Below are 9,638 nucleotides of genomic sequence, written 5' to 3' on the forward strand. Positions count from 1 at the left end.
CTAGGTAATACAAATTCAAATCATCCAGCCAAACAGTGCCAGGATACCTATGGGGATATGGAAGTGTCATTCACCCATACAGACATTCAGGAAATGGCATCTCCATCACTCCAATTTCCTAGACCTTATTGTCATTCTTGAGCTACTTTCTCTCGTAGTCCAGGTCTTCTGAAACTCCTGGGCTGGATTAGATGTGCAAGAGATTTATTAGGAGACTGTGAAGCAAAAAGAAAGGGAGTTGGGGGAGACTGGGAGAACTGTCAGTCTGCGATCTACGTCTACTTTCAGTCTCCCTCATGGAGAGAGAGAAAGAGGAGGTCTTAGGCCCACGAGGGTTCCTGGGTGAAAATTGCCCCACCAGAAGAGTGCCCTGTCTTCCTGCTGTGCTGTTACAGGCAGGAGAAGTCCATGAAAAGCATGAAATCAGAACTAAGAAGGGTGGATTCCAGAGCCAGCTACTAGGGTCACTGGTCAATTATATTACTGACAGAAGGAGATCTGAGGCGTGAATTTTCATGGCCCCCACACCGCACATTCAATCAGTCAGCAAATCCTTTTGGCTTTACCTTTAAAGGGTCCTATCACTTCTCAACATTTCCACCGTTCCCACTCTGGTCCAACCATTCATTGTCTCCTTGCTTCTACCTTTGCCTTTCCACAATCTCATCTCAATACAGCCCCTCAGTCATGGATGTCTGTCTCTTGCTCAAAGCCCTGTTCAGAAAAATAGCCACAGTCTTCACCATGGCCCACAAGACCCTACACATGATTATCCCTTGTATCTCTCTGCCCTTATCTCCCTCAACTCTTCCCTTTCCCACATTGGCCTCCCTGCTGCTTGTTCTGCTTTCAACACCCCAGAGAGGCTTCCCCCTTAGGGTCTTTGCAGTTACTCCCTCTGCTTGGCACGCTCTTTCCCAAATGGCCACATGATGGTCTCCTTAAGGATTTGCCTCTAATGTCATCTTTTCTGTGAGGACTTCCAATAATCTTATTTTAAATGGTAAAGCCTCTCCTCATTATACCTTTTTGCTCTCCTTGTCTTATTTTTCTTCTCAGCACTTATGAGAAGCAGATATACTTTATGACTTACTTACTTTTTAATGTCTCATTCCCTCACTAGAATATAAGCTCTAAGAGCATAAGAGTTTTTGTCTTCTTTTTCACTATTGATTCCCCAGTGCCTGGCATATATTGAGTTGGTGCTCAATAAATTGTCATAGAATATGTGAATGAATAATAGATCCAACTAATTATTTTTTAATGCCTTGGGTTAGGTAACTGATTGGATGTAGATATTACTCCGCCTTACTCAACACAAAGGCAGAGTTAAGAAATGGACTCACATAAAAGTACCAATTTTTAAAAAAAATTATAGTAAACCTACAGATATTCTGCCTGAACCCTAAAATAAATCTGCTTTCCTGCTAACAATATGAGTGTATCAGTCACAATGATCTAGTCTATGCTGCAGTATCAAACAATTCCTCGAATCTCAGTGACTGAACAGGACTACACACCCACCCATTAAGTTGTACTTACAGGCCCTTGTTTGACATCATCGTTCCTTGGAGCAACTTCTAAGGAGCAAATAATTCCACTGGTACCTATGAGACATGACAACCTGTTTTGGGCTTGGGAACACTTTCTGCATAACTGGATTATCTTGGTCTATGTGAGTATACATGGGAAAGTTCTGTTTGTTGAGAGCCTGGATCTGGGAGTAGAAGATATAGAAGATAAGATGCTGTCCGTGATACTCAGGTACAATACTGGCCACAACTCTCTAGTCTGGTCCATGGGGATCCAGATCATGTGATTTCCATCATGTCTCAGCACAGAAGCTGGAGAAGATTTAATATAGAGCTTGATAAATCTTAGGCTTCTCTTATTTCCATCAAATGCTAAAAAGTAGCAAAGTGACATCCAGTCTCAAAAGGGAAAATATAACAGTCATTGTACTTAAGGAGAGAATAGAGAAAGAGATTGAGGTAGAAAGTTTATTCAAAGAAACAGTAACAGAGAACTTTCCAAGACTAGAGAAAATATGCATATTCGGGTACAAGAAGATCAAAGATCACCAAACCTACTTCACCCAAATAACACAACCCCAAGGCATGTATCAATTCTCAAAGGTCAACAACAAATTCATTTTATGGGGACAGTATTTCCATGATACTGAAACCAGATAAGATACAATAGAAAAGAAAGCTGCAGGCCAATATCCCTGATGAACATAGATGCAGAGATCCTCAATAAAATGCCAGCAAAGCAAATTCAACAACACATTGAAAAGATCTCTCACCATGACTAAATGGGATTCATCCCAAGGATGCAAGGATGGTTTAACATATGCAAATCAATCAATACAGCCTATCAACAGAATTAAAACGAAAAACCATATCACTTTCATAGATGGTGAAAAAATTTAATGAAATTTAATATTTCATGATTTAAAACTCAACAACTGGATATAAAAGGAACATATCTTAAAGCAACAAAGTTTATAAATGACAAACCCACAGCTAGCATCCTACTGAATGGAGAAAAGTTAAAGACTTTTATCTAATATCAGGAATGAGACACAGATACCCACTTTCACCATTTTTATTCAACATAGTACTGGAAATCTTAGAGCAATTAGAGAAGGAATAATGAGCATCCTGATTGAAAAGGGAGAAATCAAATTGTCTTTGTTTGCAGACTACATGATCTTATATTTAGAAAAACCTAAAGGCTCCACAAAAAAACTGTTAGAACTGATAAACAAATTCAGTAGAGTTGCAATATACAAAATCAACATTAAAAATCAGTTGCATTTCCATACACTGACAGAAAACAATATGAAAACAACATCAGGAAAGTAATTCCATTTACAATAGCTCCAAAAATAAAAACCCACCTACGAATAAATTTAACCACAGAAGTGAAAGATCTCTACAAGATAAACTATAAAACACTGATTAAAAAATTGAAGATGACATGAAAAAATGGAAAGATATCTCATCAAAAAAATTAATATCGTTAAAATATCCATACTACCCAAAGTGATCTACATATTTAATGCCATTCCCATCAAAATACCAATGACATTTTTCACAGAAAAAAAAACAAAATTTGTATGGAACTGCAAAAGGTTCTGAGTGACCAAAGCAATCCAAAGCAAAAAGATCAAAGCTGGAGACATCACACTCTCTGACTTCAAAATATACTACAAGTCTACAGTAACCAAAACAGCATGATATTGGCATGAAAACAAGCACAAAGGCCAATGAAGCAGAATAAAAAACCCAGAAATATATCCATGCATTTACAGTCAACTTATTTTTAACAAAGGCACCAAGAAGATACATTGAGAAGATGACAACTTCTTCAATAAGTGGTGCTGGGACAACTGAATAACCGTAGCGTAAGAGTGAAACAAGACTCCTATCCCTCACCATTTACAAAATTCAAATGAAAATGGATTAAATACTTAAATGTAAGACCTGAAACTACAAAACTACTAGAAGAAAACACTGGGGAGATACTTTAGGACACTGGTGTGGGCAAAGATTTCTTGAGTAGGACCTCAAAAGCATAGGCAACAAAAGCAAAAGTAGATAAATAGAATTGTAATTATATCAAGGTAAAAGCTACTATACAGCAAAGGAAACAATGAACAACATGAAGAAACAACCTACAGAGTGGGAGAAAATATTTCCAAACCATTCCTTTGACAATAGCAAACACACACGTGCGTGCACACACATGCACACATGCACACACACACACAGAAAAAAAAATCCGAAGATCTGACTAGTCATTTCTTAAAAGAAGACATACAAATGGCCAATAGACATGTAAAAAAATGCTTAACATTGCTAATCATAATAAAAATGCAAATTAAAGCCACAATAAGATATCATTTCACCCAATTAAATCACTATTACCAAATTGAAGGGCATTCTATAATCCAACTGATATGTACACATAAAAATTGTAAATATAAAAATAAAGTTTGAAGAACTTTCTAGGAAAAATGAACCTTAAAAATGACAGCTAAAAGGAATTTGAGGTTCTTGATTGGATACTAAATTAGACAATAAATACTGAGAGAATTATTGCTATTACTGAGAAAATTGAACATGATCTCTATTAGTTACTAGAAGTTTAGCAATGTTAAAAATTTCTAAATTTGTTGTATTGTGGTTATGTCAGACAGTGTCCTTGCACTTTGATGATACATGCTGAAATATTCGTGGCAAATAATCATAGTTTCTGCAGCCTACAAAAGAAATAAAATTTTATGTAGGTATACACAAAGGAAATGTGGCAGACTATAATTGGTGATTCTAGGTGAAAAGTATAAACGTGTTTAATGTATTGTAATTTTTCTGTTTGGAGTTTTTTTAAAATAAAGTTTTCAATAACAAAGGAAACTTCAAACTGTTATGCTTAGAAGTAATTTTTAGGTTTTTTCAATTACCCAATAAATGAGTCAATAATGCCACGTTGTCTTTTTTGAGATTATTTTGTTCCTCTGAAGATCTTTCTGTGTGTCACTACAGACTCAGGGCTCCTTGTACAATCATAACTTTCTATTGTTGCAACTTTGTCCAATAGAACCCTCTATTTAGTTGGGCCCTATGTTCTTGGACCTGACCTTAATTAATTTTTGAAAGCTTTCTGGCTTTCTGACACATAAAATGACTCAAATTTACCTTATATCTCCTTGCAGGAAACACAAAATCAATCACTTCTTCAAAATGTTTTGGTTACTTTTCTTGAAAAAGAAATTGTATTAGAGACTAGGATGTCTGTGACTTAAGATTTTCCTAAATGGAGTGAGAAAAATAGCACAACCTACTACACTGAATAGTCAAAATGACTGAGATAATTTGTATCCATTGTAGTACATAGTGTCTAGTTACAGTAAATGATCATTGTTGGTTATCATGATTATTGCTACTAAAATGGAAAAATATGTAATGGATTTTCTGATTATCCTAATCTTTCTTCTATAATTGGTGAGAAATTTGTTGATCTATGGTTAATTAAGTGGCTTTAGAGAAGGTTCAGGGCATTCATCCAAAGCATTCATTCTTTACTTCCCTCTCAACTCTTCTCACATCTTTGTTATCTTTTATTCTTCTTTGAACTTGTCTCTCAGCCAAGTTGCTCATCTTGTGAAACTCATAGATGATAAAGATAAGAGGAAGTTCTTTATAAGGAGCAATCCAGTGCCCTTAAAGATGAAGATAAGATATTTTATGAAAAACAAGACTTTGCAGTCTTTGGTGAGTTAATTTAGGGATCCTTTCAGCATGCCAATTGCCTTACTCTTTGTGGTAAGTGGAAGAAAAATTCCTAGGATGCCCTGACATTGATGCTCATGCCGTCCAGAGACTTGAAATCCCTGTTTTCTGAGTTTACCTAAAATAGATCAGTTTTATGATCTATTTTAATCTTGTTTTAATTTCCAGGTTTCCAGTCTATAGCAAATAATAATGCTACATCAAGGGCTTTAGTGAGAATACAATAACACAATGCATGTGAAAGTGCCTTAAAACTCCTATGGGTTGTATAATTAAAGAATATAGTTAATATGTCTAAGTCTGGTACCCTGGGTGATGTGGTAAAAACATAAGACTTGGGTTCGAGAGTGTTTCTGAGTGTGCCTCCACTACTCAGTGGATGATAGTTAACACGTCACAGATTTTAGGTCCAAGTTTTAAAATGCAGATAGAAATACATGCATTCCTAAAAATAGGTATACAAACTGCAAAAATGCAAGTTAGAGAACTGGCTCAAGATGGCAGATAGAGCATAGCCCGTGTGCTATCACTTGCCTATTGCCTCGGTACATGACTAAATTAACACCAATAAGATCCAGGGAAATGAAAAAAAACAAGAATTTTATTAGTGGTCGAGATATATTGAGAAATTTTTATAAACTGGGAGGTGAAAAGAATCAGGTCTGTGAATAAATAAAACTGCAAAAAGTCACCACCTGTAATACACGAGTGAGCGGTGTGTTTGAAAGGCAAGAAGAGCAGGACCAACTTACAATCAACAGATGTACAAGTTGGAGCAAACTTCACTCAGGGCTGTTATTTATCAGAGCTAGTTTATGCATAACTTGGCTGGTTGACCCTTGATTCCATTTTGATTTTTGCTAAGCATTTTGCAAGTGGGATGACTGCCAGCTGAACTATCAGGCAGTTGACGAAGTAACAAGGACTACCGACCCTTCCTTGGATGAGGGGAGGGACTCACACATCAATGGCAAATAATTGCCACACTTTGGAACGTATTCTATTCCATCCCTCAGAATACCAGGGCCATGCAACAGTTGTTTTCTTAAGTATGAATAGGAATTTCCAAACTCAAAGATGAAAAGGAAATCAGGAATCACCAAAGATGATTTTACCAGGAAAGAGGGGAATCAAATTCAACTAATGAATCTCTCTCTCTCCCCTCCCCCCTCTCTCCCTTTCTCCTATCTATCTATTTTTTTTCTGTGTTTTTAGGCACAGGATCTCGCTCTGTCACCCAGCTGGAGTGCAGTGGAACAATCGCAGCTCACTGCAGCTTCTGGGCTCAAGTGTCCTGCCTGCCTGCCTCCCAAGTAGCTAGGACTACAGGCAAATGCCACCACTCCTGACTTTTTTTTTTTTTTTTTAAATATATATAATCAGGGATACATGTGCAGCTTTGTTACATAGATATATTGTGTATTGCTGAGGTTTGGGCTTCCATTAAACCCATCACTACTTGTAATACACGAGTGAAAGGTGTGTTTGAAAACAAGAAGAGCAGGACCAGCTTAGAATCAACAGATGTACAAGTTGGAACAAATTTCACTCAGGGCTGTTATTTATCAGAGCTAGTTTATGCGTAACTTGGCGGGTTGACCCTTGACTGCATTTTGATTTTTGCTAAGCATTTTGCAAGTGGGATGACTGCCAGTTGAACTATTAGGCAGTTGAAGAAGTAACAAGGACTACTGACCCTTAGATGAGGGGAGGGACTCACACATCAGTGGCAAATAATTGCCACAATTTGGAACATATTCTATTCCATCCCCCAGAATACCAGGGCCATGCAACAGTCATTTTGTTAAGTATGAATAGGAATTTCCAAACTCAAAGATAAAAAGGAAGTCAGGAATTACCAAAGATTTTACCAGTAAAGAGGGGAATTAAATTCAACCAATGAATCTATCTATCTATCTATCTATCTATCTATTATCTATCGATTATCTATCTATTATCTATTGTCTATCTATTATCTATCATTTGCCTATCATTATCTATCATCTATCATCTATCTATCTATAGCTATCTATCTTATCTATCATCTATCATTTACCTATCATTATCTGTCTATGTATCTATTATCTATCTATCTATCATCTATCATTTACCTATCATTATGTATCTATGTATCTATTATCTATCATCTATCATTTACCTATCATTATCTATCTATCATCTATCATCTATCTATCATGTATCTATCATCTATCATTTATACCTATCATCTATCTATCCATCTATCTATCATCTGTCTAGCTATCTATCTATCTGTCCATCCATCCATCCATCCATCTATTCTTTTCTGTGTTTTTAGACACAGGATCTTGCTCTGTCACCCAGCTGGAGTGCAGTGGAATGGTCACAGCTCACTGCAGCTTCTGGGCTCAAGTGATCCTCCTGCCTGCCTCCCAAGTAGCTAGGACTACAGGCAAATGCCACCACTCCTGACATATTTTTTATATAATCAGGGGGTACATGTACAGCTTTGTTACATAGATATACTGTATATTGCTGAAGTTTGGGCTTCCATTGAACCCATCACCCAAAGAGTGAACATCAGACCCAACAGGTGGTTTTTCAACCCTTACTCCCCTCCCTCCCCCATTTTGGAGTCCCCAGTGCCTATTGTTTCCATCTTTATGTCTGTGTATACCCATTGTTTAGCTCCCATTTATAAGTGGAAACGTGCTATTTGTTTTTCTGTTTTTGCATTAATTCACTCAGGAAAGTGGCCTGAAGTTCTATCCATTTTGCTGCAAAGGGCATGCTTTTGTTCTTTTTGTGGCTGCAGAGTATTCCATGGTGAATATGTGCCACATTTTATTTATCCAATCCACCACTGACTGGCACCTCGGTTGATTCCATGACTTTGCTATTGTGAATACTGCTGCTATAAACATACTGCAAATGGCTTTTTGATATGACAGTTTCTTTTTGTTTGGGTGGATACCCAATTTCTGCTATAATTTCTGCCTTAATTTTATTGTTTACCCAGAAGTCATCCTGGAGCAAGCTGTTTAATTTCCCTGTAATTGTGTGGTTTTGGGAGATCTCCTTGGTATCAGTTTCTATTTTTATCCCACTGTAGTCTGAGAGTATAGTTGGTATGCTTTGAGCTTTTTTTAAAAATTTATTAAGCCATGCATGATGGCTGAGCATGTGGTTGATCTTGGAATATATTCCGTGTTCAGATGAGAGGAATGTATATAGGAATGTATATTTTACAATTGATGAATGGACTGTTCTGTAGATGTCTATTAGTTCCAATTGGTCAAGTCCTAAATTTAAGTCCAGATTTTTTTGTTAGTTTTCTGCCTCAATGATCTGTCTAATGCTGTCAATGGGATGTTGAAGTCCCCCATTATTATTGTGTGTCTGTGTAAGTGTTTCTGTGGGTCAAGAAGTAGTAGTTTTATGAATCTGGGTGCTCTGCTGTCAGGTGCATATGTATTTAGAAAAGTTAAGTTTTCTTGTAGAATTGAACTCTTGATCACAATGTAATGATCTTTGTCCTTTTTTTTTTTTTTTTTGCTGGTTTAAAGTCTGTTTTATCTGGTATAAAAATAGTGAACCCTGCTCTTGTTTGTTTTCCATGTGTGTGACAGATCTTTCTCCAATCCTTTACTTTGAGCCTATGGGTGTCATTACGTGTGAGATGTGTCTCTTCAAGGCAGAAGATGGATGAATCTTGGTTTTTGTTTTTATTCAACTGGCAATAGTGTGCTTTTTAAAGTGGAGAGTTTAGACCATTGATATTTAATATTATTTTTGATACATGAAGTTTTGTTCACATTGTGAAGTTGTTAGCTGGTTGCTTTGCAGTTTTGATTCTATGGTTGCTTTATAGGGTCTCTGGGCTATTTCATACCTATTAACTTTATTCCAAAGCATTTCATACCCATTAACTTTATTGAGTCAAAAATAGAAGCTCAGATCTAGTAATTAATCTGGCAAAAGTTACTCAGGGGGTAAAGGATAGAGCTTTGGATGTAAATTCAAGTCAGCTGGCCTGTAAGCTCATGCTTCTAATAGGACATGCTGAGATTCTTCTGTACTGTCTCATTACTCAAACCCCTTTTCATACATCAGGTCAGCTCCAGGCTTTAAAAATTACATACAGCAAGCATTTCAGCAAGGTCCTTTGTATGCACTGAACCTTTTCTTCTAAAACTTGGGATCACATTCTCATTCATTACAAAATATATGGCCGGGCGCGGTGGCTCAAGCCTGTAATCCCAGCACTTTGGGAGGCCGAGACGGGCGGACCACGAGGTCAGGAGATCGAGACCATCCTGGCTAACACGGTGAAACCCCGTCTCTACTAAAAATACAAAAAAC

The sequence above is a fragment of the Colobus angolensis genome, unplaced genomic scaffold, assembly GCF_000951035.1.
Source record: "Colobus angolensis palliatus isolate OR3802 unplaced genomic scaffold, Cang.pa_1.0 Scaffold61, whole genome shotgun sequence".
Taxonomy (NCBI): Eukaryota; Metazoa; Chordata; class Mammalia; order Primates; family Cercopithecidae; genus Colobus; species Colobus angolensis.